We start from the raw sequence: 24,944 nt of genomic DNA on the forward strand, positions 1-24,944 counted from the left end.
TGACAGTCAAGCCAGTCCTTCTTGGCTGCCTCTTTGGCTGCCAGTGATGTTGTACCACATTCTGTGTAGCCATGATGCTGCATTGGTACTATGTCTTAATGATATATGCTCTTGATCAAAATTGTGTGTGTGTGTGTGTGTGTGTGTGTATAAACAAACACACTCTGATCCAAAGCAATAGCCAAGTCAATCGAAACCACTAATAGCCAATCAAAATTCATGGGTAGAGAGGGTCACAATATTGCTTTGAGTGCTTTGAGGAAGGAAATTTACAATTGTGTTTTAGATCTGCAGCATGATGCCTACCAAATGACTGATACACAGCATTACCTATAATCTGAGAAACACCCTCTGCACAGAAATGTAGAACAGAAAAGTAGTGTCCATCAAAACCTTTCATCCGCTAAATCCTAAATCTTTTCTGAGCGTATTCGGAACCAAGACCAACAAACTATAGTCTGCAGCAAAACCTGGCCTGCCACCTGTTTTTATATAAATAAAATTTTTATTTTAAATTTTTATTTTTTGTATAATAAAATTTTTAGTTTAAATACAGGTTTGTAAATGGGATAAGATTTGTATGTTATACTTTTAAAAAGTAATGAGAAAAAAGAAAAAAAGGAAAAAAAGAAAATGAAATAAAAAAAGAATAATAAAAAATAAATAAAAGAAATTTAAAAAAGAAATTAAAAGAAAATGGTTTTCACATTTTTAAGAGTTAAATACAAAATAAGAATAATATTTTGTGATACATGAAATTATATGCAAATCAAATCTCAGCATCCACAATAAAGTTGTATGGGAATGTAGCCATGCCCACTCACTGGCATGTTGTCTACTTCTGCCCTAAGCAGTGCAGAGTGGTGTAGTTGCAATAGACACCATATAGCCCGCAAAACCAACGATTTACCCTTTGGTCCTTTACAAAGAAAGTTTGCCACCCATGTTCTCAGCAGAACAACATCTCCAGTGATTTAATATACTGGGTGGACAATCCATGGCTGCAACACACTTTTTTTAAATCCCAGGAGGCCTGAGATGACTTAGTGGCCAGAGTTCGAAGATAAGGATGCAGCCCCTTGGGCTGTAAACACGCAGAGTCATGCTGGTACCCAGGTACTCCTTATCCATATTATCTGAGTGGGATTGGTTTCACATAAGGTTGTTACTATCTTGAGAGAGTTAGCAACAGGTTACAACTAATTTCTCGCTTACCCTTTGCCCTCCAAAAAATTTTAGTGTTTCATCTGACTCAAAAGACACTTTAATCCTAACTCTTCAGATCTCGAATACCTCATACATCCTGTTGTCTTCAAAGAGGATAAGGAAGATGCCTGTTCTTCATTTAGTATATGGGAGTAGCCGATCCTCCCTACTAGGAACCTCCAGATTATATCCTAGTCAAGCCTTGAGCTTTAGGGCCCCTCTGGGACCTTTTAGGTTTCTGGGACCTTGAGGTCCCAGACAGGACCTTTCATATGTTCACATACTTACTATATTAGAAAAGTAAGATATTTAACTATAATCTTTTGAGATGTGTGCCTCATTCCACTTAGACTTTCTCTCTACCACTCATTTTCTCTCACCTTTGAAGAGGCCATAGATATTTGAGGAATCTAATACAGTAAGGAAGTGAAATTTTGAATATATTTAGTTTGAGTTACATGGGATTGCATTCATGTAACTACAAGCTCTTCTACCCACTCTGCCAACACAATGACTTTGCAGAAAGGGCAATGCAAAATGATATAAACTCCCCCTATGGAACCCAAGACCAGAAGTAATATTAAAGGAACAAGATTTGAAGTGTATAAAACCAGAAGCCATGTTATAGAATATTCTTCATATCATCAAATATGTATAATTATAAGCAAACAGTTTGCTTCTCATCACCATCTAATCGAAATAGACATTTGCTGCTGTCAGGAATATGCTTCATCGTGAAGCATATGCAAGTAGATATTATATATATATAATTAATGGAAATTATGTGAAGTAAAACATCTATGTTTTAGAGTTTGTTTTTCAAAACATAAACTGGTAGCACTTCTACAAGCATATATGGGTGAGAGGCCATGTGTTTTATTCATCCCAAGGTATTCTATCAAATCTTTGTGTGTACCTAGTACATTATGGCCTGATTAGTCTGGTGGTCCCAGATAAGATGGTTTGCAAAACTGCCACAGACTCAGTTAAGTTGCATGAAGAAACCAATGTTTTGGTGACAAAACTCTATGTATTTCACCAATAAGTCAATGTCTGCTGTAGAAGAGTAACCTGATTATACACTTAATGTGGTTCAGGACAAAGCACCAGCAATTTTTAAGTATATTTGAATTGCTTTTGTGACTGTGTTAATTTTATATTTTTTTAAAAGGACACCTCAAAATTGTATGAGTTTCAGGTCCCACAGGACCTGGATCTGCCCTAGACAGGCCCACCCACCTGATCCCCAGTATGAAACAGGAGTTGCTCTTGTTCATCCACTCTCTCTACCCTATTGTCCAAATAATAAATAATAACACATATTTATGAAGAAAGAGATGGGGAGGAGAGAAACTCTCCTCTTACTCTGATTCTTACTCTCTACATGTCTGCTCCTCTTTCAGTCTCTTTCAGATGCCAACTTATAAATTATTGCCACCCATTGCCACCTTATTGCCACCCAGATTACCAGTGCAGGAGGTCTTACCTTTTCATGCCGGGCCACCGTATAGGTTATTGAGTAGTCTATGCAATGGCCACCCTTCTATTCCAAATAATAGCCATTCTCATGTATAGAATGACCTTGTACCTCCCCAGCATTTTTTGCTATCTTAATATCTCTAGTACATGAGTAGGAAAGATGCTTAATAAACAGATGTTAAGTGTCCTGCTGAGATTAGAGATCATGCAGTGGGACCCATCTACCCAATCCCTGCATTTCTCCAGCAGTTCTGGCTCTCTAGGTGTAAGGATGAAGAAGGTAAATTGAAGCATTGGTTTAGGGCTAGGGTTTGGTGGTGAGGGTGCAAGAGCATGCAGTTATATGGTGAGATGATTGTAAATGCTAACAACCACACTGTCCAGTTTGGGTAAAGAAAGAACAAGCACTGAAAGGGAGCTGGAAGTCAGGAGAAAGCAGAGGGATCTAGGGATTAGATATCTAAATTAAATTAAAACTCAGACTGTTGAAAGTATGGCTAAGAATCTGTGGTGCAAGAGTGAGATACTGACATTTAAGATTTTGGAGATGTTAGGGGTGCCTGGGTGGATCAATGGGTTAAAGCCTCTGCCTTCAGCTCAGGTCATGATCCCAAGGTCCTGGGATGGAGCCCCACATCGGGCTCTCTGCTCTGCAGGGAGCCTGCTTCCTCCTCCTCCCTCTCTCTCTCTCTGCCTGCCTCTCTGCCTACTTGTGATTTCTGTGAAATAAATAAAATCTTGAAAAAAGAATTAAAAAATAAAAAGTAAATTAGAAAAAGCTTTTGGGAGATGTTAGAAGGTGTGATCCTTAAAGTGGATCTCTGCCATGAGTGGAGACTTGGATCATGAGATTTAAGGAGGTAGAGGCTTTGTGGTCAGATATGGACATTGACAGGGTATTGCCTGCAGGTGAGATGTTGAGTGCAGACGAGAAGAGGTGTCCCATCTCAGCGCATGAGGGAAAGTGGCTGCAAGTTCAGTACAGGGCACAGTAAATCAGGGAAAATGGTGATATATCCAAATAGCCTTACCTTTGGAGGAAGATGCTCTCCTTCCACAGGAAAACTAAAGAGTAGTATTGAAGCAACAGTGAGGAGTAGGGAGAATGCCAAGCAGGAGAACTGTGCCAGATTGGTTCTTCTCTCCCTTGAGATGTGAGCTATTAAGCCAGAGGTGAGAATTTGCTTTTGCCCTGGAAGGCTCTTCAAAATCCATTTGGGTGACTGACAAAGAAATGAAAATCATGAATCAATTTTAACCATACATGAGTGAAAGTCTATCTGAAAATTTAATTTTGTCTTGGCAACAACAAAGGAAAGGTTCACTTGTCATGGTGACCCTTGTTATCCAAGTATTTGCAGAAGGCATTCTCCAAATTGGCAGAGGAGGAGGCTGATTTTCTCTGAAAACTCTGCAAAAATGAAGATGATATTTCAGACATATCTCCCTGAGAGTCCAGTTGCCTGAGACAAGCCTGCATTAGAAATCAAACCACATTTGTAGAGTAGACTCCCAGGTAGTTTGATCAATACTCACGAATGATGTCGTCCTCCTGTTTTCCGCTGGAAAACACTGAGAGCAATTTGGCAAGTAACCACCATTGAATGTGCAGTTCTAAATGTCTTTTTCAAAGCAGTTCCTCCTTTGAAAACAAAAAAGAGTCATATTTTTGTATAGGACTGTGGTTTCTTACCCATTAGTTGCTCTGTTGCTGTTTCTAGTGTGTTTCCCTAGCCATGTCCCTCATATGCAGTGCAAGGTGCTTCCTTTGATCTATCAAGTCAGCAGTAAGGGAGGCCCTTAGCCTAATAGAGGTCTGACTAAAAAGACAGACTTCAAAGTGAGTGTCATTTTCAGAAATAAGCACACTCCACCAGATCTGTATGGGGTTTTTTTAATCACATGCTGACAGAACATTCCCCATCATTTTTGTTTTTCTGTGTCCCATTATTCTTCCCGTCTTTCCCCTTTTGAAGTGTTTACACATGATCACTACATCTGGGTTTAGAGGTGGGATTTTGCAGTAGTTTACAACATACCTAAGAGAGCAAGATCCTTAAAAAAAAAAAAAAAAAAAAAAAAAGGCATTGTCCCAGATCTTCTAATCGTCTTTCACCTGCTCTCCATTATCCAATATATTTAATATATTTTAGGGTCATGCTGATTTAGCTATCCATCTCTAGCTTTAATTCATATAGTGTGGCTGATTTGTTCAAATGTTATATACTAGATGTTTTAGAAGACTACAGTGTGATTCTCAATTCATTTCTCAGTAAATGTTTTTTGACATTGAGTCAAATAATCCTTGTGAAATTCTTTTAAAGGACAGCATTACCTTGTTGTTTGCAGTGGTTGTTTTGATCATTGTTTAATTAGGATGGGCATATTACCACATTATGGATCTTTTTACATCAAATAACAGAATTGGCCATTTTAATTGCCAATTAAAATATATTGGCATCATACCTAATGTGTAAAATGAGCTGAATTAAGCCTTAAATTTGAAAATTCATTTAATGGAAGACTAGTGGTTGGAAACAGACCTATCTCTTCGAACACATTATGGGTATAATGACTACAAGAACTTTCTATGCATTTGATCCAGCTCTGTGAGCTCTTCTTCTGACCTTGAGAACTCAGTCATGTAAGAAAAGAATTCAGTTTTGTAAAAAGATATATTCTTGAGGCACAAGTGGGAAGCCTCAATAAATAAACTAATACCTCAAATGCAGTCCTTTATCTCTAAAGGACTAAAAATAGCTTTAATAGCCACTATTCATCTTGCATCCCAACAAAATCTTTGGGAGAGTAATGGGAGCCTAATAGGCTAAAAATAGAGAAATCTGGTTTTAACCACTATAGGTTTCAACAAGCTTTACTCCTGATTCAGAGACCAATTGCATGGTTCTTTCTGTTTTCTACATGAACATTTTGTCTTGTCAACCAGATAAACTCTTCTGGGGCAGTCATGTCATTTTTTCAATAGTAAGCACCTAAAAGGTGTAGCAGGCACTCTTCTGAGTATTGGAGTTGCAGCTGTGAACAGTTTATGCATTGCCCCTTCCCAGGGACCTCCTCACTTACATTCAACATAAGTAATCTGAGCCAGTAAAACACTATAAAATGTACTGCCATACTGAGAGTATTGGAGAAGCTCACCATTGAGGTCCCCAATCCCCCAAATATGGAATAGCTTTTCACCCCCAAGATGACTGCTTCATTCATGGAAGGGGAAGTAGATAAATCATTCTAATTGTGCCTCAGAGAATGTGGTGGAAATCAGTTAAAATTAGCACCAAAGATAGTCCTGAAAGACATGGGTTAAACACGTAGAATTGCAGCTTTAGAGAGAAGGTATGGAAACAGAAGATGGAAAAAAGCGGCTTTACACCTATAGGACAGAAGTGAAATTTTAAGGCTGAGTCTCAGATCTTTTTGTACCCACTCACTCACTTTGAGCTCCACAGCCTACTTTGTATAATGGTAATCAGGAAAAGGAACTGATACAAAATGATTTCTTTTCCTTATCTGAAGCCTGAATGGGCTGGCCCAGTAGGTTTCCTAGCTGAAGCATCTTAAAGACTGAGAATGACCTCCCTGAAAGAATTTTAGAGCTATGCATTCCCATTTTCTACCCAAAATATTTAGGAAAAATTAATCATAATAGTAACCTCCCTTGAGTTGTTCTTATTTGCCTGGCACTCTGTTTTTTGTGGTGGTTTTTTTTACATATATGATCTCATTTAATGCAAAAATGTTTGGTGTCAAATGCACTAATAATTTCAGGATTACAAAGCTAGGGACCAGCAGAACAATGATCCAAATGCAAACCAGGCAGCTGGGCCCAGGCCTATGTTTTCAGACACCAGGGTTAATTTCCACGGGGACAGTTGCTTAGTGCTTTAGCTAACACCAAAGCATCTATTTCTACAGCTCCTGTTTTAAACTAAGAAAAGCATTATTTCACACCCTGTTCAGCACTGGGTTTTTAGTTTGTTGTCATTTAATTTTTTACTCAGTTCAGTTCTATAAACATTCAATGAGCAACTACTCTGTGTTCATCACAGTGATCATTGCTCTGAGAACACAGCATCTGCCCCAGATGGGCAAAAACATTGTTGGTAAAACACAATGTATAGAGAAGAAACAGACAGTTAAACACTTGCAGTATATTACATCAGCAAATACAAGAAGACATAATACCAGCTGCAAGTAGAAGACACAGAGTAAGGAGCTGCATTGAAAAGTAGTGTTGATCTAAGTACAACTTATACAGAAGGCTTTTTACTCTCAGTCATTGGCACTTGGAATGGTGCTTGGATGAGACTTTCTTTTAGGCCCAGAAAAGGCACAAATCTTGAACAAGTCCTGAACAAAGTAAAGAGCTTGAGCACAATGTGCAAAGAGGAAGGGACAGAGACACAGAGAAGAAAGAATAGAGGTGCAGAGGAGAAAAGAAGCCATAAGAAGCAAAAAAAAGCCAGAGTCTATCTACTTGTTTCTACTGATAAGGTTAGAAAGGCCAAGGTGGATAGAACTGGAACTTCCGGCTCTCCTTCCTGGAACCATAGCTACTTTCAGTTTTCCTCATCTACTGACACTGTTCCCGTCTCTCAGTCAGATAAGGCATCTCAGAGCAGGCTTTAACCTTCGAGGGATCACTCTGGCATCTAATTTATTGTTTTAAACCTGGAGAATTTACCCTAACAAACTCTCATCTGCCCACATCCTTCTCTTTCAATAGCCATCCCTTTACTTTCATCTGGACTATTGTTAATAGCTCTTTAACTGATCCACCTCTTTTCAGGGTCACTCCGAACCAATCCCAATCCCTTCTACACAACACAAACAGATCACCTTCTCTAACGCATAGATCCCATCATCACTATTAGGACATCTCCAACATCATCCTTGCAAGCACTACTGTGTGTTCGCACTATGTCGAGTCCTTTACGTGCATCATTTCATTAATTTTCTAACACATATACATCTGCTTTATTCTTATTTTAAAGATGATGAAACTGAGACTCACACAGTCAAAAGTCACATAGCTTGGGGTGCCTGGGTGTCTCAGTGGGTTAAAGCCTCTGCCTTCGGCTCGTGTCATGATCCCAGGGTCCTGGGATAAAGCCCCGCATCGGGCTCTCTGCTGGGCAGGGAGCCTGCTTCCTCCTCTCTCTCTCTGTCTGCCTCTCTTGCCTACTTGTGATCTCTGTCTTCAAATAAATAAAATAAAATCTTTAAAAAAAAAAAAACTCACATAGCTTGTTAAAGACAAAACCAGCATTTGAATCCTGGTTTAACTCCAGTGCCCACCTTAGCCACTTTTCTACTTCCTACTTCCCTGTTCAAAAACTTAGTTTGTAGGACAATAGGGAAACACTTATTGCTCCTTTTTACATGAAAAGCTTTGCTTTTAGACCTCTCTACATATCTAAATTCTCCCCAAATTCCATCTCTTCCATGAAGACTTTTCTACACATGAAATATGCTTAATACCTCTGTGCCCAACCAGATGGTGGTAACATCTGCTCCAAGAAGAGAAACAGAATAGTACAAGGGAGAGTATGTTTTTCTAATTGCTTTTTTTTTATTTTGAAACAATCTTAAATTTGCAGATAACTTGGAAGTGTGGCACAAAGGGTTTTTTCCCTGAACCATTTGAAAGTAAGTCCGTTATGCTGAGCTTTACAGTATATTTCCTCTAAACAGGGACATTGCCCTAAAAACCACAATAGGACCATCCTGGTCAGAAATTAATGTTGATACCACCATTGAATCTTCAGACCCCATTCAACTTGCTTTCCCCCAATAACACTGGGCATAGTAAAAGCATCTGGGACAGAATCACATGACTGGATTAAGTTGTCATTTCTCTTTAGTTTCCTCAGTTTGAAATAAGCCTTTCCTTGACTTCCATGATCTGATATTTTTGAGATTTTACACCCATTATTATGTAGAAATGTTCTCAGTTTGGGTTTGTCTTATATTTCCTCATGACTAGAATCTGGGTGTGCTGCTTGGGAAAGGAGCATCAGAGAAGGCTACTGCATTCTCAATGTTTCTTCTTACAAGGGGCACAATATTCAATGTGTGCTGTGGCTGATGATGTTCACTACAATTACCTAATTGACAAGGAGTCTGCCAGGCATCTTCACTGTTTTCTCTTCAAGTGCTTTATAGGGAGGCACTTTGAAACTTGATTATATCCCATTCCTCAAAAAACTTTTATTTGTCTAGCTACTTATCTATATTAATATAGATTCATGGTTTCCATTTTTATTCAATAGATTGACTATTATTACATGTTTATGCTAATGCTAACTTTGTCCTATATTCAGCCAATGGAGGCCCCTTTAAGTTAACTTCTGTGCTTTTTGACATGTTCCATTCGTTAAAAAAAAAAAATTTATTTATTTATGAGAGACACAGAGAGAGAGAGAGACAGAAGTAGAGGGAGAAGCAGGAGCCCCCAGGAGCAGGGAGCCTGATGCGAGACGCAATCCCAGAACCCTGGGGTCATGAACTGAGCTGAAGACAGATGCTTAACAGACTGAGCCACCCAGGCACCCCCCATTCATTTTTTTGAACTACTTTCTGTCACAAGGAATTTACCAACTCATCTTGTACTTCCCTTTTCCCAGCCCTGGAATTAGCTATTTTCCCAAAAAGTCCTGGTTCCTCTTAGTGAAAAATGGCATTTAAAAGCCAAGGTGTAGGTACTAGGTGAGCTCACTAGTACCAGAGCTAGGAAATATATGCATGCATATACATATATGTATACATTCTGATATTTAGATGAATATTTTTGTATCTACTTTTACATTGAAAACCACAGTTTTATATTAATGTCTATTTTAATTTGGTTTTATTTTTGTCCTTTTCCTTGTTTATAAGTCCCTTCTTTGGCACTGAGAAACCAGCCTCCCATTATTCGAAATACATTTTCTTACTTAACTAATCTCTAGTATGGAAATCATTCCCATAAAATCCTGCTTTTACACACACACACAAACACACACACACACACATCAAAGGACCTCCTCACCCTATGTAGGCTCTAAAACCCTGTGCCAAACCACTCTGACCCCATGTTGAAACACTTCTTAATATGCTCAAGCTCTAACACCTAAGACTAGCTCTGAGTACCCATCCACATGGTACTCTTCTCACTGCACATGGGTTCTAATACCAATCACCTGGCCAAGCCCTCCTTGTGGACACCCACAATGGCCCTCTCCTTGTTCTGGATTTCCACACCCCATGCCCAAATAAAGACTCCTACCTCACTCCACCCAACTTCTTTACTTAGGGCTGAACAGTTCAGGAAGGGAAAGGAAGATGAGAAAGAGGAAAAGGAAGCAAGTATATACTTTGAAGCAAAATAAATCTGTCAGTCCTTAATGCTGCTTAAGAGCTTCATGAACTCTGACAAGATATTGACTTTCTCTGAGCTCTTTTTCCTAAGAAGGCACATGGCATAATCCAAAAAAAAAAAAAAAAAAAGAGGAATTTGGGGTTAGTTAGACCTAGGTTTGAAATTTGATTCTGCCACTCCCTCAGGCTATTTAGGCTGCTATCCCAAAATTCCACAGACTGGGTAGCTTGTAAATAGAAGAAGTTTGTTATCTCACCGTTCTGGAGACTTGAAGTCCAGGATCATGGTCACATTCTCATTAAGCGCCTCTTCCAAGTTGCAGACTGCCCACCTCTTACTTATCCTCACATGGTGGAAAGAATCTAAAGAGCTTTCTCAGCCCTCTTTTAAAAAGGTACAAATCCCATTACTGAGAGCCACTCTCCCTTGGTCTTATCATTTCCCACAGGCCAAATACCATCACAGGGGTGTTGGGATTCTAACATGTATATTTGGGACAGGGACACAAACATTCAGACAATAGCTGCTGCTAACTAATTCTGTAACCTCTGGCAAATCATTGACACTCATTTATAAGATAAAAGTTGTTGTGGGGATGAAGTATCCATCATGTATACAAAGCACCTGTCACTGGTAGGAATTTGGCTCTTACTATCGTTATCTGTAACAGAGATACCAAGGTGTCTGTTACAGGGTTGTTGTGAGGATTCATGGTAAGAGAGGTAAACTACCTGGTATGCAATAAATGCTTAGTATAATCGCTGTTATATGCCACAAAGGAGATATGCATAATATTTCTGCCTTGTAGTTATTTTTGTACATATATTTTCTCAATTAGGTTGTATTTTTTGAAAGCAGGAATCTTATTCTCATTTTATATCTTCAGCAATGCCTGGTGGATTTCTTGGCATGTATTTTTCACTAAATTAATAGAGAGCTTTAAATCACCAAGATTAAAATTTGGGAGTCTTGTTCTGTAGGCAATTTGTGGTAATTATACATTTGAGGGTATGGTAGAGACATCAAAAGTGTTGTTAAAAAAATTAATTGGATAGTTCCATATAAGATTAATTAGAATAGGAATTGAAAGTGGAGATTTAGAAATTGTTTATTTGATCAACTATATAGAATCTTCCACTTTTGCATGTTTGTTACATATGCTGCCAAAGCGAGCACAGAATTTCTTTTTTTCACATTTGCATGTTTATAATGTGGTACTATTTGTTTTAAACATGGGTGGAGAAATGTTTTTGTTTGTAATATCTGGGTGAACAGGAGCATGGGGACTGGTACTGAGCAGGGAGTAGCATAAAATCACTGAGTCACAAAACAGGTGGACAAGGGGATCTAGCAGGAAAATAAGAGGTGTCCTAGCAATCCATTTCCATTTGGTCTAAGGACCTGGTGTGAGATGGTCACTTAGGATGTCAACACCCAAGTGAAAAATGCAAATAGCTGAAAAGCTAGCAAAACTCTTCTTCCGCTAGTTCAACCCTTTTTCCCCTGTATGAGCCTCTTCTTCTAGAAGAAAGGAGAGAGAATGAGAATGAATGAGCAGTGACTCTAAGACCCCTGGCCCTTGAGCCTCTTCTCTCCACCGATTACTAATTTAGTTTATTGCATTATACAAAGACTGTTCCTGTCTACAGGGGCCATTCCTCTGTACCCCTTGAGATATCAGAGGCCTTGTAGGGTACTGTTAATTCATCTCCAGCTTGTGAAAGCTTTGTATTGCTTCCTAGCACATACTGCACTAGAGGTTAGGAAGTCTGAGAAATTCAAGTTTGAGAACATGTAGCTTTGTCCCTCTGAGGGGCACTATAAATCAGGTTAATGATACCAAATGTCATAAATGATGGAGTCTAGCAAGCACTGTCAAACAAGCATCATTTCTTTTATAATTATAGTGTTCTCTCCATTTCACTGTGCAGTAGTTTAGAACCAGAGCCTTGCCAAAAGTACATCTGGGAAACAGGATATTTTTTTGGTCCAAATCATCAGCAGTAGAAAGCCCTAGTGTAGAAACCTGTGTTTATGAGACTACAAATATCCCATTTTGTCACTTCCTCTAAATGACTCAGAGCATGATGTCTGTGGTTGTGCAGGATTTATACTAAGATTTGTCTAGGCCTTAGAAATATAAACAGAGCAGAATACATAAGCTTGCTTGTATCTCCACACATGGAAAATTTGAATGACTTGGGATACTGACAGTGGAGAAAGTCTGTGCTACTGATCCCATAAAATGATAATGATGGAACATGACCAGAAATCTGAAGACTGAATATTTATAAATCTAAATCCTCTACCTTAGAAGGGCATAATTGTAGGATATTATGGTCATGAAGCAGTGGGGGTTTGTGGGTAGGCTGGTATTATCATCCTGAGACTGAATTTACAGATGAGATTTATCTAGTTCATTTCTTCTACTCAGTTACCTATGTGTGCTTGAGGGGAGAGGAAATAAATGCTTTCAGCAGGAGAAATATAAGACTTGGATAATCTATCAGTTGGGAAATCACTGCCCAGATAATTAGATAAAATTTCTTATTGATCTTAAGTCATGTGTATGTAAACATTAAATGGTTTAGAAACAGGTATCATTGATAGTAGAGCTATGGTGCAAGAAGACCATACCAACATGGAGGCAAAAAGAAATTTCAGCTGACCTTTAATGGGATACAATTCTCCAAAAGTGTAACGTGTTAAATCAGGCCCGAATATTGATTTTATGACACTATAGTAGTCAAGCCTCTGAGGCAAGGGGACCTCACATTTTAAAAAGCGGTGTCAATGTTAGGCAATATGGTAAAACTTCTTAGGCCACTATAATTTGAAAGAAATTTTCATCAATTTCACTGACTAACACTTTGCCTTAAAGTTTTGCTTGCTTGACAATATTGTACCTTTTTCCTTTTGAACCAGTGTGTGCAAAGCATGTTTACTGACACCTTTAGGCTCATGATGAAGTGTGACCTTCAGGATGAACAGCCGTAGTGTTCAAGACTTGCAATATGTATTGCTAGGATCAAACACACTGGTAGAACAATTTGCAATAGCTCCTTTTCAGTCTGACAGAGTCTTGCTTCAAAACTATGCTTAACCTTCTTGCTGCCGATCTTTTTCCAAGATGACTTACTGTCATGACTTAGCACATGAATGGTCCATCCTATGAAGATAGTTGACCATTTGCTGAGTAGGCATAGAAGAATAAACATTTTGTATTTAGGTATTTTGAGTTTCTGGGTTCCTCTGAAGGATAAAAGTAATTAATTTGCATTGGTTTACATATTTTAGTACCAAAAGCTTAATTTATTTTTTATTTAGTAGATAGCTAAAGAGATAGGGTATTCAGCATTCCAGTTGTGAAGAAGAAAATAGGCAAATGAAGAAGTAAACAAGTTATAGATTATAGTAAATACTGTGAAAGAAATAAATATGATTAAATAGAATGGGACTCTTTGAAAGTTCAGGAAGGGTCACCTCAAAAAGATAATAAGACTATACCCTGTCATGCAAAGGTCTCAAGAAAAAGTTCGAGGCAATGATCATCGTAAGGACAAAAACAGATTTACCTAGCTGTGCTTAGTTGTTTGGACAGGAATAAAGCTAGTATGGCTAGATTATAGAGTAAATAGAAGGGAGAGCAGTAAGATATGAGGTCTGAGAGATGCTAACCCTGGGAAAAATCATACAAGGCCCTGAGGAAAAGATGAAAGTTTGGAGTTTTGTGCTGCGGACAGTAGGAAGCCACTAAACGTCTGTAAGAGATATGTGATCTAAAGAAAAGCTGATTAGCACCTATTTTGTATGTTATATGTATTAGATACTGTATTCTTACAATAAAGTAAACTACAAAAAAAAATGTTAAGAAAGTCATAAGAGAAAATGCATTCACAGTACTGTAGAGTCTTTATGAAAAAAGAAAAAACTGCATATGAGTAAAGCCACACAGTTCAGACCTGTGTTGTTCAAGGGTCAACTGTACCAGACTTTAGAAGCTTGCAGGAAGGCTCTCCCAGAGCCAGAATTCCGACCTCCGAGAAAGGGCCCTCCTTGGCTGATCCTGATATTCCAGGAACTTTGAACAGACACCCTACAGAGCTGAGATCAAACCTATGAGGATGAAGGGATTTGCTACCAGATCGTGCTGGGCACTCTGAAGTTGCACAATGGTACTGATAGGGTAGGAAAACCTGCAGATGGAATCCAACTGCTGCTACTAGAAACTACTGATGCAGTCACAGACCTGAGGAGCAGCAGCTCCATTAATAAGGAGTGAAATGAAAGCTGCACCTATCTCTTCCACTCATATCCTATTGGTCTAACAGGTATAAACAGGTTTAAGAATAAATATGACTGGGGCGCCTGGGTGGCTCAGTGGGTTAAGCCTCTGCCTTCAGCTCAGTTCATGATCTCAGGGTCCTGGGATCAAGCCCCGCATCAGGCACTCTGCTCAGCGGAGAGCCTGCTTCCCCCTCCCTCTCTGCCTGTCTTCTGCCTACTTGTGATCTCTCTGTCAAATAAATAAAATCTTTAAAAAAAAAAAAAAGAATAAATATGACTAATTATTGGTTAGCTGCAACTCAGCTGGTGGGAGTAGAGATGCACCAATACTATTTATGGATTACCTGTAGACTTCTACCACCCAACACGTCTTGGGCACTACCTTCCTTTCCAGAGAACGGGGAGACTGCCCATTAATCTGGCAGCTGATTAACTGCAGTACAGTTAAGTTCTTTTAGGACACTCTGCTGGGTGCACCCGAGTTTCACCACTTATCCCTACCTCCAAAAGCAAAGAATACTGTTATGGGTCAAAGATAAAATGTAGCCCTCAAAGAGTTACAAATGTAAAGGGGCAGATAAGGAACCCTAAGTGGGACTTCACAGGAGCAAAAGTTCTTTAAATTATCCTGTCTTTCCCCACACTTGCAGGATCTGGCAGAACGAGGGGAAGGACATATGGAGAAAGGTGGCTTAGTAAAGTTCAGCTTCAGGCCTTAGCAGGAAAGGGTCTTATTCTCCTTCCATGGTCCAAGTGCTAATCTCAAGGGCCAGGATCAGATATGGTCCTGCAACAGAGAGCCTAAGCAACATACTGTTTACCTTGTTTTCATCTGGGTCTTGTGCTAAAGAAAGCAAAAGGAGTTTGACATTCAAAAATGGTCCCTCTCAGTTTGCCAAAGTCTGAGTCCAGGTAAGAATCTAAGAGACCTCTAGCGTATAGTAGAGCACTATTTATTTTTTCCTAGAGTGTGTTCATAGCAGTGGCACTTTTGTATGTGTCAGTGTCACTAAGCTGGGACTATACCTCCCAGAATTCCATCCAGTTCTGAGTTAGGATTAGCCAAAGAAATTGTTGAAGATAAGACAGAGCAGGAGCCAGCCTGCTCTGAGGTCCAAGTTGGGGGCCAGCACCTACAGAAGTTCACCCTCACTAGGTCCGTGGGGCACTAGTCTGCCTGAAGCTTCTCTAGTCCTTTGAATCCCCTCCCTCACCTTCTTCAAGTTCCATGCAGGTGCACCTGCAATTCTGTAGCCCAGATTGTTGGCTCCCTCTGCAGATTCCCACATAGTGGGGGTCAGAGACAGCAGCTGACAGGCAGATTCCATTTTACCTCTCCCTCTCACCCTGCTGACCTGTAGTGGCTCCAGGCTCACCAGGCAGTCAGAGGCAACAGCCTGTGGTAGACTTATCCTCCAGTTCCCACAACTGCATAAGGTCTAGCTGCCATAATAAATCCCTTTTCCCATAGCACTTGAACTTTAATGCAATAAATTAGGTTGTGCCGTGGAGACAAGTTTTACCTGAACCTTAACAACCAGGTTTATTTCTTGCTTAGGGCTCATCCATAGCTCTGTCCTGCATTGTCTTCATAATGGGACCCAGGCTGAAGGAGACAGCATTTGTTTAGAACATTGCTGTTCATCTTGACAGGTGGAAGAGAGGGAGCCAAACACTGCTCTTAAGGATCCGCCTAGCAGGGACTCATACCACGTCCCCTCCCACTTCCTTAGCCAAAGCAATTCCAACAGAAATGTCTGAATTGAACAGGAAAATGGGCGAACATAATATAAAATGTCTGGGGTTTTATCCCTGGCACCAACTTCATGTCATGCTCCTACATCAGTTCACCAATTCTCCAACATCAACTGGGTGTCCAAGAGTTCAATTCTGACACTTCCAGAGTTACTACAGATTTTAAGGTTAAGGACTCAGTGCCACAACATTGGCCCAACTTCAGCTACCAGTGGAGTTCCCAGGCTGCCCACACTTCTGCCCAGTCAACTACAAATTCAAGTGTTCTGCGACCTCTTCCTAGGTTTGACAATTTGCTAGAATGACCCACAGAGCTTCGGGAAGTTCTTGATTTAAATCATCGGGTTATTATAAAAGATTCAACTGGGAACAGCCAAACATATTAGGGTATGAGGAATGTAGCCCTTCCATGCTGTCTCAGAGCACACCACCCTCCCAGCACCTCAGTATGTTTACCAGCTTGGAAACTCTCCAAACCCCATCATCTGGGGGTTTATATGGAGATTTCTTTACATAGGTATGATTGATTAAATCATTGGCCCTTAGGGATTGAATTCAATCTCCAAGCTCCTCTCTGTTTGTAAAGGTCGGGGAGTGAGGCTGAAACCTCCAATCATGTGGTTGGTTTTTCTGGCAACCAATCCCTGTCCTGAAGCTATTTACACCCCCCGCCCCCAGCTCCAGCCATGAGTCCTCATCAGCACACAAAAGGTAGTATACTCCAAGGGTTTTAGGAACTCTGTGGCAGGAGCCAGAGACAAAAGCCACATACCTCTGCCACAATATGTCACATTATGTCACAATAAGTATACGGGCATGCGTGCGTGCATACACACACGCACACACACACACACACACACACACCCCACTTCAGGAACCTAGCATAGTCTGCAGAACATCAAGGATTCAGGTTTGCAGATCACCATGGTCTCTCTCTCACTCACTGACTCGCTTGCTCAGATGATTGTATTGTTCACTCAGCAACGTTTTAGGGACCTGAACTGAGCACAAGCCCTGTATTTGGAGTTATTTTAAGACTAAGTCATTATTTTTATTTTTAGTAGTTCTCCTAAGGGACTAAAATGCTACATTTTACTTCAACAGCAAGATGATAAAATATTTGAGAAATGAATGTGTTGAATATTGGGTCACTTCTGAATCTTGATACTCAAGAGGAAAATGATTTTTTTCCCACTCTAATATCTCAAAAAATAGGCAAACTTTAAAGTGGCTGTGAGGGATTGATATTGCAAGTGCTTGAGAAATAAATTAAAGGACTTTTACAGGTTATTCCCTATATGCTCATAAAACAAGTTGTAGTTTTTAGCTATGCTATAATCAATATCCCTTATAAAATGATGCTATCAGAAGGTTTCTCCTTGTGTTTCAAATAAAATCAACTAGAGAACTTACAAGATCATTACTCTTTACCTGTGAAATTGTTTACTTTTCTCCTGCTTGGCTTTAAACTTATTGAGTGCCTGAACTATATCTTGTTCATTTCTGTATGCCCAGTAGTTTTCATAGTGCCTACATAGAGTAGATGATCAATAAATGCTTATTTTATTACCATATTTTACCAATTTTAAGATGCACATATTTTCACATTTTATCATCTCTGAAATTGGGATGCATCTTACAATTGATAATGGTGTAAGTTATGGTCAGCCAGGTTTGAAAATCTTCAACTGATACCTCCTGGTACAATCAAGAAATCACCAAACTCACAACACATTTAACAAAGTATGGGCAACCAATAAATTATTGAAAGATTACCTTTCTCAAGTTGTTTATTATACTATTGATTCAAACATTTTATAAAGGAGCATCATGAGTATAACCTTAAATATCCTTTTACAATTTTATAGCCTTATAAATTATATAGTTTAATTCAATTTATTATCAGCTTTTATTACTTGTATGTTCAAATAAAAATGGAATTTATCGGGACGCCTGGGTGGCTCAGTTGGTTGGACGACTGCCTTCGGCTCAGGGCGTGATCCTGGAGTCCCGGGATCGAGTCCCACATCAGGCTCCCAGCTCCATGGGGAGTCTGCTTCGCTCTCTGACCTTCTCCTCGCTCATGCTCTCTCTCACTGTCTCTCTCTCTCAAATAAATAAATAAAATATTTAAAAAAAATTTTTTAAAATGGAATTTATCATTTTAGCCACATTAATTACCATTATTCTGCCACGTAATTGAGAAACAAGTCCTTCAGATTTTGTTGTCCATCCAATTCACTCTTTTGTAATTTACTCAGAATTGTTAAGACATGTTTCACATTAATCATTGTTTTTATATTGACCTAATTATATACTGAGTATACATAGTAACATATTCTGCTAAAAGCCATAGAGATAGAGTGATATTTCTATCCTTGTGCCATCTGAGACCCTGAAGCAAAACCTCTACTAAGCAATTAACAGTTGTTTACCTTGTAACCAACTCTAGTCTTCCAAGCCTTAGTAAATAATTTGCTTCTATTCTCTTTATGAATTTCAATTTACTTACATATTTGTGCTGCCTTGTTTGGTCCAATTTGCCACTTGAAAATGTCGTTATTTTAATAGCTGGGGGGGGGTTAGATTTCTTTATAAACCGCAGGACCATATCTGTTTAATTTGAAAGGATTTGGAAAAAGGAGAGGCTTTTTGTTTAAAAAACTGTTTTCATATTTTGTGATTAAGGTATGCAGATGAAAGGAATAAAGTCTGATTTTTAAAGCAACAGTCTGCTTCTTACAGCAGATGATCAGAAATGCCGACTGAAATTCTTCACTGGACCATTTCATCATCTGCAGCATGACAGAATTTCACATAATCCCAGTGGTCTGCAGATGTGCATAAAGACAACTCCCTATACATAAAAAGAATATTTCAATGTACCTAAGGTTTCCCAATTTTTTTAAAGATTTTATTTATTTATTTATTTGACAGACAGAGATTACAGGTAGGCAGAGAGGCAGGCAGAGAGAGGAAGGGAAGCAGGCTCCCTGCTGAGCAGAGAGCCTGATGCGGCTCGGATCCCAGGACCCTGGGATCACGACCTAAGCCGAAGGCAGAGGCTTTAACCCACTGAGCCACCCAGGCGCCCTTTCCCAATTTTTTAAATGGAAGTTTATTGTAGGGACACCTGGGTGGCTCTGTGGGTTAAGCATCAGAATCTTGATTTCTGCTCAGGTCATGATCTCAGAGTGGTGAGATTGAACCCTGCACTGGGCTCTGTGCTCAGCAGGGACACTATCTGAATATTCTTTTTTTTTTTTTTTTAAGATTTTATTTATTTATTTATTTGACAGAGAGAGATCACAAGTAGACAGAGAGGCAGGCAGAGAGAGAGGGAAGCAGGCTCCCTGCTAAGCAGAGAGCCCGATGCGGGACTCGATCCCAGGACCCTGAGATCATGACCTGAGCCGAAGGCAGTGGCTTAACCCACTGAGCCACCCAGGCGCCCCAGCAGGGACACTATTTGAGATTCCCTCTCTCCCTCTCTCTCTGTCTCTCTTTCTCTCATGCACTCTCTCTTTCTCCCTCAAATAAATAAATAAATCTTTAAAAAAAAAAAAAAAGATTACATGCTGTATGCCAAATATGGAATGGAAGTTATTTTAAGATAAGGGTCAAGTGGTCTTTTATCAGTATTTGATATTGCACTCTTAGACACTTATTCTAGGGAGATGAAAATTTATGTCTACACAAAAGGCTGTACAGGGATGTCTGGGTGGCTCAGTAGGTTGAGCTCCTGACTCTTGTTTTCAGCTCAGATCATGATCTCAGGCTCATGAGATCAAGCCCCTTGTGTGACTCCATACTGGGTATGGCCCCTGCTTTAGATTCTCTCTCTCCCTCTCCTCCACAACATTCTTCACCCTCTCTCTCTCTCTCTCTCTTTCTCAAAAAAAGGGGGGACACACCTGAGAGGCTCTGTTGGTTGAGCATCTAGCTCTTGAGCATTTGGCTCAGTTCATGATCTCAGGGTCCTGGGATCAGGCCGGTATCATGCTCTGCAGGGAATCTGCTTGAGGATTCCCTCCCTCTAACTTCTCCCCCAACACATACACACACACACACACATGCACACGCTCTCTCGCTCTCTCTCTCAAATCTATTTTTACAAAAAGACTATACATAATTGTTAATAGAAGCTTTATTTATAATAATCCAAAACTGGAAAAAGCTCAGTGTCTTCAGTAGGTGAATACTTAACAAATTGTAATATATCCATGCCATGGGGAGATACACAGCAATAAAAAAGAACTAACTACTGGGAGGTGAACCATGAGAGACTATGGACTCTGAAAAACAATCTGAGGGGTTTGAAGCAGCGGGGGTTGGGAGGTTGGGGGAACCAGGTGGTGGTATTTGAGAGGGCACGAATTACATGGAGCACTGGGTGTGGTGCAAAAACAAGGAATACTGTTATGCTGAAAATAAAAATTAAAAAAAAAGAACTAACTACTAATACATGTAATTACTTGGTTATATCTCAAGGGAATTGTGCTGAGTGAAAGAAGCCAATCCCAGAAGGTTACATACTATATTATCCCATTTATATAATATTCTTTAAATAACAGAATTATAGAGGCAGAGAACAGATTTGTGATTCCCAAGGGTTAGGGATGATGGAGGTAAGGTGGTGGGTGTGGCTGTAAAGGGTCAGCAAGACAAAGCCCTGTGGTGAAAGAAGAGTTCTATATCCTAATTGTGATAGGAGTTACACAGATCTGCATATGTGATCAAGTTGCATAGAACTACACACACACACACACACACACACACCACCTAAAAACTGGTGAAATATCCTGATTATAATATTGTACTAAGTAAAGGATACATAGGACCTCCCTGTCCATTTTGTTTCCAAATTCTTGTGAATCTATAATTATTTCAAAATTAAAAGCTTCAAAAAGTTAATCTGCATAGACAGGTAGAACCATATCAAACCAAAAATCTGCAAAGCAAAAGAATCAACAAAGTCAAAAGGCAACCTACACAATGGGACAAGATGTCTGCAAACTATATGTCTGATAAGGGATTAATATCTAAAGTATAAGGAACTCCTATAACTCAATAACAAAAAAAAATTTAAAAACGAGTAAGAAACTAGACATTTCTCCAAAGATGACACTAATCATCAGGTAAATACAAATCAAAATGACAAATCAAAAACACTTCACACGTGTTAGGATGACCATTATCAAATTAACAATATAGCAAGTGTTTGGCGAGAATGTGGAGAAATTGGAATTCTTGTACGTTAATGGTGAGAATGTAATTGGTGCAAACACCATGGAAAACAGTATGAAGTTTCCTCAGAAAACTAACATTAGAACTAATATCCAGCTTCCCAGTTCTGGGTATATATCCAAAGGAATTGAAATCAAGATCTTTTTTTTTTTTTAAGATTTTATTTATTTATTTGACAGAGAGAGAGATCACAAGGAGGCAGAGAGTCAGGCAGAGAGAGAGAGAAGCAGTCTCCCCAATGAGCAAAGAGCCCGATGCGGGGCTCGATCCCAGGACACTGAGATCATGACCTGAGCTGAAGGCAGCGACTTAATCCACTGAGCCACCCAGGCGCCCCTGAAATCAAGATCTTGAAGAGATATTTGTACTTCTGTGCTCATTACAGCATTATTTACAACAGCCAAGAAGTGGAGACCACCTAAATGTCCAATGATGGATGAATGGATTTAAAAAATGTGGTTAGTGACATGAATGACAATGGAATGTCATTCAGCCATAAAAAGAAAATCGTGTCATTTGCAGCAACATGGATGATTCTGGAAGACATTATGCTAAGTAAAATAGGCTAGTCACAGAAGGATAATACTGCATGATTCCACTTACATAGGAGACTTTTTAAATGGTCAGCTTCATGGGAACAGAGTAGAATGGTGGTTGCCAGAGGCTGGGAGGAGAAATAAGGGAATTGCTGTTTAATCGATACAGAGTCTCAGTCATACAAGATGGAAATGTATAACATTGCGTTTTTCCTTAAAAGTAAATTGCCCAGGGATGCCTGAGTGGCTCAGTTTGTTAAGCGTCTGCCTTCAGCTCAGGTCACCATCCCAGGGTCCTGGGATTGAGTTCCACATCAGGCTCCTTGTTTAGCGGGCAGCCTGCTTCTCCCTCTGCCTGCGACTTATGTTCTCTCTCTTGCTCTCTCTCTCTCTCTCTGACAAATAAATTAATAAAATCTTTTTCAAAAGATAAAAAATAAATCTCCCAGATGTAGCCCTCTGCAGATATTTCTGAGAATTCCCAAGGAAGTTTGCCTGCCTCATGCCCCCTCTCCAACTAAACTGACTTATCCATAAATATTTTTGGTCACTGTCACCACCTTTCCATGATGCAAAATTGTATAAGACAATTCTCTGGTTCTATTTTAAGATTGCCATAAGGGAATTATAATTCAGAAAAGGAAATTTTAATTTGATCAAATTTGTGGAGCTTATCCCAAGTCCTTTGGATTCACTTTGCCACAGGACTACTTTTAGTCTCTCTCAGCAATAATGTCATTAAACCCCAGTCTATACCTGGTCTGTTCCAGAGTCTGCTCCAAAACAGAGAAAGGGAAGGGAAGCTTTGATTCTTTTCACTGACTTCTGTACTCTCCTAAGACTCTGCCCAAGCCAACATAAATAAGAAATATCTTACCCATAGGATATACTGTTTTACAAACCAGATGTGACGAACCTCTGTATTACTATTAAAGTTGAAATTAAATTTTTAGAATAATTTTCTTAAAACTTCTGTTCTAGATCATGGGCCCCAACAGTAAAATAGGGTCTATGGTCTATCTAAATCTTACCTGTAAATTTCCAATTCTAATACCAATGCCAAGTCCCATCCCAAAGAGACACCCAGACACTGGGCAATGGTGCCCATTTTCCATCCTCTAGGACCTACTGCAGCTCCACACATAGACACACACAACATATTGTCCTGGTCGTTAATCCCTTGTAATCTCAGGTCTTCAGGCAAGGAGAAAGCATTTACTCCTGGTGTAGTAAGTGGTAATTCTTTCTTGAAATGTTACTGTAAAATTGTCTGGGCTTCTTCAGAGTCTTTTTTTACTTTTCCCTCCCTCCTGCCCTCTTCTTTCCTGTTTTCTCCCTTTTACTCAGGAAACATCTAAATCCTTAGATAAATAAAAGCAGTGTATTCCTGATTATTTTCTGTAGGTACAAGTACTGCTCTAAATGTTGTGGTTTTTTTTTTAAGATTTTATTTATTTATTTGACACAAAGAGAGACAGATCACAAGTAGGCAGAGAGGCAGGCAGGGAGAGAGGGGGAGGGAAGCAGGCTCCCTGCTGAGCAGAGAGTCTGATACAGGGCTTAACCCACTGAGCCACCCAGGTGACCCAAGTACTGCTCTAAATTTTTAAAAGCTTTTTCTTGTTGAGTAAATTTCTTGTTGAAAAATTCTTTTGTTACTTATAGAATTTTCTTAACGTTGTGCTCCGCTCTGCCTTCCCTCTGTTATTTTTCTTCGCTTTTCCAAATTTAATCTCAGTATCACTGCATACATCTTAAATAATTTAATATTAAAATATTTTATAAATATATATAATATATATTATATTATATTATATATAATATAAATATTTTATAAATATTTTATAAATATAAATATTTTTATAAATATTTTATAAATAATTTAATATTAAATATTTTTATTGGCTATATAGAACATGTTTTTTGTTTGTTTGTTTTGTGGGGTTTTTTTAAGATTTTATTTATTTATTTGACAGAGAGAGATCACAAATAGGCAGAGAGGCAGGCAGAGAAAGAGAAGGAAGCAGGCTCCCTGCTGAGCAGAGAGCCCCATGCGGGACTCGATCCCAGGACCCTGAGATCATGACCTGAGCCGAAGGCAGCGGCTTTACTCACTGAGCCACCCAGGTGCCCCTATAGAACATGTTTTAATATTAAAATCTCATGGCTATAATTTTAATCACATACCATCTTATAGTCTCTTTTTTTATTCTTTTGTTATCTTGGCAATAAGAAAAATAATATGCCCTGATCTAGGTTAAGAAAATAAGTCAAGCAGAGAGAGTCAATTATCATATGGTTTCAATTATTTGTGGAGCATAACAAATAGCATGGAGGACGTGGGGAATTGGAGAGGAGAAGGGAGTTGGGGGAAATTGGAAGGGGAGGTGAACCATGAGAGACTATGGACTCTAAAAAACAATCTGAGGGTTTTGAAGGGGCGGGGGGTGGGAGGTTGGGGTACCAGGTGGTGGGTATTATAGAGGGCACGGATTGTATGGAGCACTGGGTGTGGCGCAAAAATAATGAATACTGTTATGCTGAAAATAAAAAAATAAAAAATAAAATAAAAAATAGAATAAAAAGAATCTAGTAAATTTGGTGTTAAACATTTCTCTAAGTACTATATAAAATATGTAATTTAAGGAACAGTCTGAATCTTCAAAATTCTGGGTTTTTTTCTTTTTAAAATGCAATTGAAGAGTACAAAGACCACATATTACTCAATATTGTTAATTACTTAATTATTAATGGGGAAATCAATTTTTAAAGATATGTATATAAGACTATAATTTGTTATTTGCAAAAAGTATAGAAAGTTAAAATTTTATAATATGCTTAACTATTTTTCTATTTAATATACATATTTAGGCACCTACCATGAACCAGGAATGTGCTTAGAATGAATGGGGTATAACTGCTATAGAACTTGGCCATGGGCATCACCAGGGAACTCATTAAAAATGTAAATCCTTAGACCCTACCCCCAGGCTACTGAGTCAGGAACTCTGGGAGTGAGATTAATAAATTCTTCAAGCTGATTCTGACCTATGCTA

The 24,944-nt window shown here is 39.1% G+C and overlaps 1 protein-coding gene across 1 annotated transcript in view; it reads left to right on the forward strand.

The window, feature by feature from the left end:
• Window positions 1–24,944, forward strand: part of CPA6 (carboxypeptidase A6) — a 391,722-nt gene that overhangs the window by 253,195 nt on the left and 113,583 nt on the right. The gene's annotated exons all lie outside the window — the stretch shown is intronic.

This window comes from Neovison vison, chromosome 4, assembly GCF_020171115.1.
Source record: "Neovison vison isolate M4711 chromosome 4, ASM_NN_V1, whole genome shotgun sequence".
NCBI classification, from domain to species: domain Eukaryota; kingdom Metazoa; phylum Chordata; class Mammalia; order Carnivora; family Mustelidae; genus Neogale; species Neogale vison.